The sequence below is a fragment of the Melospiza melodia genome, unplaced genomic scaffold (genome assembly GCF_035770615.1).
Source record: "Melospiza melodia melodia isolate bMelMel2 unplaced genomic scaffold, bMelMel2.pri scaffold_32, whole genome shotgun sequence".
Taxonomy (NCBI): Eukaryota; Metazoa; Chordata; class Aves; order Passeriformes; family Passerellidae; genus Melospiza; species Melospiza melodia.
The window spans coordinates 7079161-7088417 of NW_026948638.1; positions in this window are offsets into that span (position 1 = coordinate 7079161).

Here is a 9257-nt window from a genome sequence, read left to right on the forward strand (position 1 = left end):
CTCATACTTCAACAACCTTGCATCAGTGAGCCATTTATCTGCCTTCTGCTGTAGTATGCCCTGCACATTATGTGGTGCAAATACTACCAATGGTGCGCCGAAGGTTACCTTCTTAGCTTCCTCTACCAGCAATGCTGCGGTGACTATCGCCTGCAAGCAGGTGGACCAGACTCTGCTGACCAGGTCCAAAAGCCTCGACAAGTAACCTACTGGTTTCCTGACCCTTGCCCAGTCCTGTGTCAGCACCCCATGTGCTGTGTGACTGCTCACGTCCACAAACAACTGAAAGGGTCCTCTGGTCTCTCAGTTTCAACGTGGATTGGCTCTATGTCCAACCTCCCAGCTTCCCCGTGGACATACCAAAACTTTGGATCTATTTTCTCCTCATCCTGGACGGTGAGTTTATACATCCTCAGTTTATACATTCTTGAGCTGGGAATTCTCCACTGCAAAGCTGATTTCTAGGGTAACCATCATGTCTTGCCCCAGCAAATTGAATACCTCATCCCATATCAATAATATGTTTCCTGTATGTTTTTTGTTCTCCGTTTCTATTTCTACATCTTTTATGATCGGGACCTCAAAGAGTTCCCCTTTTGTCCCGATTACCATCATGGAATTGTCGCTCAGGGAGCACCCCTGCGGCAGCTGCTGCACAGCTGTCTGTTCTGTCCCTGAGTCTACCATAAACCACATATCCTGCCTGTGGGGTCCTACTTTTAATTTTATCAAGGGCTCCCTCGGTGTTCTGGACACCAAACTGAAAAGCCCCTGGCAACCCTAATCTTCCTGAAACATTGCCTGGTCCTTGGCTTTGTTGGGACAATTCCTTCGAATGTGTCCCTTTTGCTTGCAGTAATAGCACTCAAAATCTCTCCTCTGATCATTCAATCCTTTCCCTTGGGAAGAGTTCTGCTTCTTTGCCTGTGCCTTCTTTGCCGTTTCTCTGTCCTGCTCCTGTTTTTGTGCTTCCCTTACCGCAGCTACCAATATCTTAGCTTGAATCTTCTGTTTCTCTTTGTCTCATCTCATGTAGACTTTTTGGGCTTCCTGAAGCAGTTCCTGCAACCCCTTGCCTGCCAACCATCTATCTTTTCTAGCTTTTTCAGAATGCCTTCCCAGGATTTTGCCACAAACCGCCCCGATCAGAGAATCGGGATCCGTCCCTGAATACATTCTCAAACACTTGCGGAGCCTCTCCAACCATTCCATGGGAGTTTCACCTTTCCCCTGGCACTCCCTGAGTACCTTGCTCATGTTCTGTCCCTTGGGTACCGCTTCCCTGATACCCTGAATTATCATATTTCTCAAATTTATAATTTTCTGCCTCCCCTTCTCCATCTGGGCATTCCAGGATGGTTTCTGGTTTGGCCATCTCTCATTCCCACTTTCCCCAGTGGTGTTTCTCTTTTCCCAATCTATGATCGTGGCTTGTCTGATCATGTCCCTCTCCTAATTGTTGAACAGCGATCTCAGGATCACTTGGAGATCCTCATAGGTGTAGGTGCTGGTCCCTAGAAATTCATCTAGCCTTTCCACCACCCCCAAAGGATCATCCATTAATTTTCCCATCTCTTTCTTGAACACTCTCACATCTCTGGTATCAATTGGCGCGTGTACGAAGCCAATCTCTCCAGGAGTCGTCGGCACCTCCGTAAAGGGAAGAAGCCAGGCTTCTCTTCCTCATCCCCACTGTCTCCCATGGTTGCCCTCCTCGTTAACTGCCTCGTTTGATGGGCCAGGGGAGAGCTGGTTTTGGGAATGGTTACCTGTTTTTCTTCAGTTTTGGGAAGGTTGGCGGCAGTGGTTGCTCACATGGGAGCGGAGGTGCCGCCGCTTGTTCACGTGGAGGAGAGGCGCTGCAGCCGGCCCCGGTGGGAGCGGTGGTGCCGAGACCTGACCCAGTGGGATTGCTGCCTCTAGAGCCAATGCGGGCATGGGTGGTGCCTAAGCCAGTCCGGGCTGGGGCAGAGGAACAAGGTAGAGAGGTGGAAGATTGTCAAAGGGCTCCCATTCCTTTCCCCTCTTTGCCGCGCGTCGGAGGGTTCATACTGGGTATAAACTCCTACAAGCGTACCTCCACATCTCGGCATACTCGATTTCCTCAAAATCCTGTGGGCGGCAATCAAATACGTGATCATACAAGGACTTGCAAGTCCATGCCTCAAACGTGCTGAACACCACCCAAACTACGTATTTTCCAATCTCCATCCCTCCCCATTTTTCCGTACAAAAATTTTCTCCTTGTGTTAGCGTTCAAAAACACATAATCACGGGGATTATATGCGGTGCTTTTTATTAAAGAGCTCTGGGAATCGGGGTATTACCCAAATCTGATTCCTACCATACATCCAAAATGATAATGTGTTTATACTCTATCGTTACATAACTTTCATGTTAATTATTAAACTTATATTGTTCTATTGTATACATAAATGTAGCCCCTCTCTGAATTTCCAACATAGTTTCTCATTATTCCTCTTGTAGTTATATAATAATTATATTTAATTACTAAACAATCATCACATCTAACAATTATATAATTTTTCATACTGCTTACGCAGGTGCAGTTGATATGGGAAAGCACAAAGCTTAACATTTTAGATTCTATCTTTAACTTTTTCCAGGGTTCCACTATCATTCTCCCCCTTTTGAAAGCATTTTCACTTCACTGTAGGGGTAAATGTTTTCATTTGATACTGTCCTTTATTCCTCAGTTCGTATTTGGTTCTTCAAATCCAGGGTTGATGTAAACGTTGTCGTGGATGCTGTTACAAACTGGACCAGAAGATGGTGGGCATGGATCTCGTGTTAGTGCCTTCATTATCCTCTGGTTCCAGGATGTTTTCTTCTGTATCTCTCCCTTTAAGATGCTGTAAACTAACCAAATTGCTAAGAATACAATTAGTAAGATTATCACACTCTCAATGATAGATTTAATCCATGAACTCACATTCCACCCTAATCCTTTAAAGATTTTTCCTAACCAGCTTGTAGCCAAATCCTTTTGCTCTTCTTGTGCTTCATGCTCTATTTGTTTCAACTGATTGATGTCATATTCTACATCTGCAGTTACATTTGGGATATGAATGCAGCAATGATCAACTTGTCCCTTTAAAAATCCACATACTCATGCTCTTTCAGGAGTAACATATATAGGGCTAATCGATTTTGTGAAGTCATTTTTGTGGTGGCTTGTAATTGTATATTCAATTCTTTAAATCCTTCCCGGGTGACTTTTGCCAGTCTACCTACCTGACCTGTAAGTTTGTAGAGCATCTCTCTACTCTGATAGTTTGCTATAGGACCAAGCAATGACTCTAGGGCCCATCCAAAATTCATTCCACTAAAGGGTTCTTGCCAAGTGTCATCTGGATCTTCATTGTCTAGAACTTCTCGTCTTGCTCTTATCTGCAGAAGTTCATGTTTTCCATTAAATGGGGACTTTTTCCAAATTGGACATAAGGTTGGCAGGCCTAAAGTAATCTCCTTTACTTTCCCATCTACATGCAGATGTGTTGTCCAGGTACCATCACTTGCTGCCCATACAAATTATCCTGGACCTCGGACTGCAACCCTGGTACACCCTGTAATTACTCTATAATTCACTCTGCCTTGTTTATGTTTAATCCCTCTGCAAGCACAACCAGTTTGCAAGGCTATTGCCAGGGGTGGCATCTGTTTTATCTCTTCATCATCTGAAGTGCAGTCGTAAATTTTATTACATGCCCACCAACTTACTTTGTCTGCCCTCGTTCTGCTACTAGTGTCAGTGTTCGTTATTGCTGGATCTGTTTCATTCTCAGGGCCTTCTCACTTAATAGACCAAAGGGTGTTTGCCATATATTGGAATCTTTGAAGAATACTCACAGACCACGCACTGTCCCAAGGTTCTATCTGATCTTTCTTATCCTTGGCCTCACATTCCCATAGCAGAGTGGTTTCTGTAACTTGCCTCGATTCAGGAACCTGTTTACATGTAATTGTTTTGTTCTTTTGTATTTCAGGTAGTTTTGATGTTATGATTCCCCAATTTACTGGGTCTCCTGCTGCCTTTGGTATTGGCAGACAGGCAGTTATTTGGCTGGTGTTTTGCATTTTGGCAAAATCTTTGCCTAATCCAATCATTACATTCTCAACCCGAACTGCATTAGAAACCTTTATCACCTGTGTTTCCGTTTGTACCTCTCTCTTCATTCTAGAATGAAGAGTGGTTAGTTCATCATTTTGCATTCCACATCCCAAAGATATTAATAACCATAACGTTAGCACAATTACTGATAGCATTCTGAAAGCAATTAAACACGTCTTATCTGCAGCCTTTGTTCATTCCAGAGTTTATACAGTCTGTGATCCAGGATGGACTTTCTTCACTCGGGTATAGTGGATCCAGGGTTCCACGCCGGCTACTTTGACTGCTGTAAAGGTGGTCAGTAGTACCTGATGGGGTCCACTCCACTTTTCTTTCAGCGGTTCCTCGTTCCAGTTCTTGATGTACACCTCATATCCTGGATGTATGTTATGAACTGGGTTCTCAAGAGTCACTGGTCTATTCCACACGAGGATACTCCGGAGCCGAGCTAAAGTTTTCCCAAGAGACAGAACATAATTATATACGTCCTGCTTTCCTGTGACGTGTACATTAGGGTTAGGCTCAGGAGATTCATATGGTTTCCCATACAATATCTCATAAGGACTGACTGACATCCCACTCCTAGGCTTTATCCGAATCCTCAACAGTGCTATTGGCAAAGCCTGGGGCCACTGCAATTTGGCTTCTTGGCATATTTTACTGATTTGCCTTTTTAGTGTCTGATTCATCCTCTCTACCTGTCCATTTGACTGGGGTCTCCACGGTGTGTGGATGTCCCAGTTTATCCCCAGCAACCTACTTACCTCTCTTACTACTGTAGCTATGGAATGGGGTCCCCTATCTGATGATACCCCTAGGGATACCCCGAATCTGGGAATAATCTCCTGTAGTAACCACTTAACTGTTTCCTTTGCTTGGTTCGTGTGACAGGGAAGGGCTTCTGGCCACCCAGAGAATGTGTCAACCCCCACTAACAGGTATTTGTATCCTCGAGTTCTTGGTAGTTCTACAAAATCTACCTGCCAATAGTCTCCTGGCTCTATTCCTATCCAAAGTCTTCCTAGCTGTGCCTGTTTCCTGGCCACTGGGTTGTTTTTCAAGCAGATATCACATTTTGACATTACTGATTTTGCCATTGTTAACACCCGTACTGAAATTAAACTCTGCTTTAGCAATTTTACCAATGCCTCTGCTCCCAGTGACATTTGTTATGTTTAATTTGTAGAACTTCTCTCATTATCAAGGGGAGTACCACAATTTGTCCTTGTGCAGTTACATACCATCCCTCTGAATTCTTTTGTGCATTTAGCAAACGTGCCAGTCTCTCATCTTCTACTGAATATTTTGGTTTTGGAGGCAAATTGAATTGGGATACATTAAGCTTCAAAGGTATCAATGCCATTGTTGTTTGTACCTCTCGAGCAACCTGTCAGGCTGCCCAGTCTGCCTTTCGATTTCCCTCACAGATTTTGGAGTTTCCTGATTGGTGTGCTTTGCAGTGTATGACTGCCACTTGTTCAGGTTTTTGTACTGCCTTTATCAATTGGAGGACTGCATCCTGATGTTTAATGTGGGTACCCCGAGAAGATAACAGTCCTCTTTCTTTCCACAGTGGTCCGTGTACATGCACCACTCCAAAAGCATATTTTGAGTCAGTCCAGATATTTACCTTTTCCCCTTCACTTAATTCTAGTGCCCTGGTTAAAGCAACCAGTTCTGCCTTCTGGGCAGATGCATTTGGTGGTAATGCCTTTGCCTCCACTACTGTATTGACTGTTGTTACCGCACATCCGGCGTATCTGGTTCCGTTTTCCACGAAGCTGCTCCCATCTGTAAACAGCTCCCACTCCGGCTGCTCTAGTGGGACGTCTTTCAGGTCTTCTCTTGCTGAATAGGTGTAGTCTATTACTTCTACACAGTTGTGTTCTAATGGGCCTTCTTCAGTTGTGGTACCTAGGAACAAAGATGGATTCAAAAGGTTAGTTGTTTTTAATGTGACATCATCCTGCTCAGTCAGGACTACCTGGAATTTCATCATCCTGCTGGGAGATAGCCAATGGCCCCCCTTTTGTTCTAAGACAGTGGTTACCATGTGTGGTACATAGACATCTCGGTGCCTTCCCATAGCAAGTTTCCTGACTTCTTGTATCAGGATCACAGTAGCTGCGACTGCCTGCAGACATGGGGGCCACCCGGCACTTATGTTGTCGAGTTGTTTGGAAAAGTAGCCCACTGGCCTTTTCCAGCTTCCCAGACGTTGGGTCAGGACTCCTAGTGCTAGGCACAGCCTTTCATGTACAAACAGTTGAAAATCTTTAGACAGATCAGGTAACCCTAATGCTGGAGCAGTTATCAGTGCTTCCTTTAATTTTAGGAAGGCTTCTTTCTGTGGTTTGCCCCAGGTGAATGGCTGTGTCTTCTGAGCTTCATACAGGGGTTTCACAATCAGTCCCTAGTCCATGATCCACAAGCGACACCATCCTGCCATCCCGAGGAAGACTCGCAGCTCATGTAAATTCTGGGGCTCTGGAATAGCACAAATAGCTTGGATATGGTTAGTACCTAGTTTTCGTTGCCCTTGTGAAATTTAAATCACAGTGGTTACCTTTATACAGGTTTCTTTTTCTTCTGTAGCTATTAGTATATCATCAACATACTGCAACAATAAGTATCGGTCTCTTGGTACTTACCCAATTTCGCTTCAAATCTCCAGTTTCTTTGCCAGTTAGTTTCCAAATAAGGTCGGCGAGTTCTTTTCGTGTCCAGGTGAGCTGGGTCTTTCTTCTGTTCCCTGGGTTTTTCCACTCAAAGACAGTTACCTACTTTCTTTGTCAAAGGGTATGCAGAGAAAGGCATCTTTTAAATCAATTACAGTAAACCACTTATATATCCCCTTTATGGATGTTAGCAATGTGTGAGAATTTGTTACCACTGGATAAATGCCCTTTTTATTTCTTGCTTTCAAATCCTGCGCTAAACTATATTCACCTATTTGGTTTCTTTACTGGAAATATTCATGGGTTAAATTCTATTGCATATTTGTGGTGAGTTCTTGAACCTGTTCCACAGGTTCACTTAGTTATATTCTCCTAACACCATGGCTTTGGCAGCGTTTCCCTGCTGGAACTGATTGTCCTGGTGAAACAATTCTGGACAATCTCGCTTCCAATGTCCCACCCCCTTGCAATATGCACATTGATTCAGGCTTGACCCCTGGGTAACTGGTCTCCTACCCCGACGATTCCTGTTACGTCCCCTGAAATTTGGGTTCCCTTTTCCATGTATTACTGCCAAAACATTCTGCTGCTCCTTTTTACTAACTTCTCTTCTGCGATTGATATATACCTTCCAAGCAACCTTCCTTAAGCCTCTCCAGAAACGCAGTGGGAGATTCCTTCTTTTCCTGTCGAACCTCATATAGTTTGGACTAATTTATTGTTTTGGGCAGAGCATTCTGAACTCCTATTTGGATCCACTCTTAATATTTCCGTAATTTCCTCATATCGCACAATAAATTAGGGTCCCAATTTGGATCCTCAATTGGGAAATTCACATCTAAATTCCCTGTTACTAGTCCATTTCTAATATCCTCTCTTGCCCTCTCTTTGGCCGCCTTAAGTACCATTTCTTTTTCAGTAGAATCCATCAGAGTATCTAATATTACTTGTATGTCATCCCAGTCAGGATTTTCAGTTTTTATATCCATTTTTACTATGCGTGCCATTTTATCAGGATTTTCTCATAAGTTCCAGCTGACTGTTTCCAAATTACTAAGTCTGCCGGGGAAAAAGGCACTTTTACAAATACTGGCCCTTCCACTCCGACACCTTGTCGCAAGGGGGCAATCACAGTCCGTTTTTGTTTCCTTATGCCTTTCCTATGCGTAACTGGAGCAAGCTTTGTATGACTCCGGGTTCTATGGGCTATTGGGGTCACTGATTCATTACCGTTGCTATCTTTTTCACTTGCATACCTCTTTCTCCTTTCCATCACAGTTTGGTTTTGCTCATCTTTTGAGGAAGAGGGATCAGGTGATGATGGGAGAGGACGATAAAGAGGGAAAGGTCTAGATGAGACAGGTTCAGGACTAGGTGGGTGAGGAGCAGGCAGTGGGATAGGGACAGATGAAACAGGTGAAACAGGTGGGATAGGGTTAAGTTCTCTTCTTCCTATTGGAGCTACTTGTAAATCAATATCTGTATAATTTTCCCTACTCGAGCTTTCTTTTAACGCCAAGTGTTCTAAACAACGTTCCTCACAAACCCCACACTTTGCAGGTGTTTTAACCATTAATAATCCACATTCATCCTGCCATTCTGGCTTTCCCTGTAAATAGAAAAACAGATCAACATATGGTGCTTCATCCCATTTTCCTTCTTGTTTAAAAAGCAACATTAACCATGAAATAGTGTTGTATTTCAGAGTACCATATTTTGGCCATTTTTCGCCATTCTCCAAGGTATATTCTGGCTACCATGAATTACAATAATCAATCAACTTAGTTTTACATAATTCTTCTCCAAAATTACCCTGTTTCCAATGTGCTAATAAGCACTCCAAAGGAGAATTTTGCCGGATAGGGGTGTTACTGCCCAAAATCCCTTTAAGTTTCTCCATTTCAAATACACCACAAATGCCGAACCCACAAGGCTTTTGCGATTGTCTTACGGAACGGCGCCTAGGCTTGTACCAACAGGAATTCCTTTAGCCCAACCAAGTGTAGCTTTCGCTGCATCTTATTTGGCAGGCATCCAAAACCAAACCAAAGTAAAAAAAAGCACCTTACCTTTATCCCAGGGACGTTTGTGAGTGGCGGAAGCGGTCGCGGCTGATGGGCTCCCCAAGAATCCCTCGGTGCTGGCTGGAGCATGATCGAGTCGCGAACTCACTCAGCAGCACGCACAAGCGTCCAATCTGGGGGTCCCAAAATGTTAACATTCAAAAACATAATCACGGGGGATTTTATGTGGTGCTTTTTATTAAGAGCTCTGAGTGTCAGGGGTATATTCAACCCAAATCTGACTCCGACCATACATCCTAAATGATCATGTTTTATACTCTATCATTACATAACTTTCATGTTAATTATTAAACTTATATTGTTCTATTGTATACATAAATTTAGCCCCTCTCTGAATTTCCAACATAGTTTCTCATTATTCTT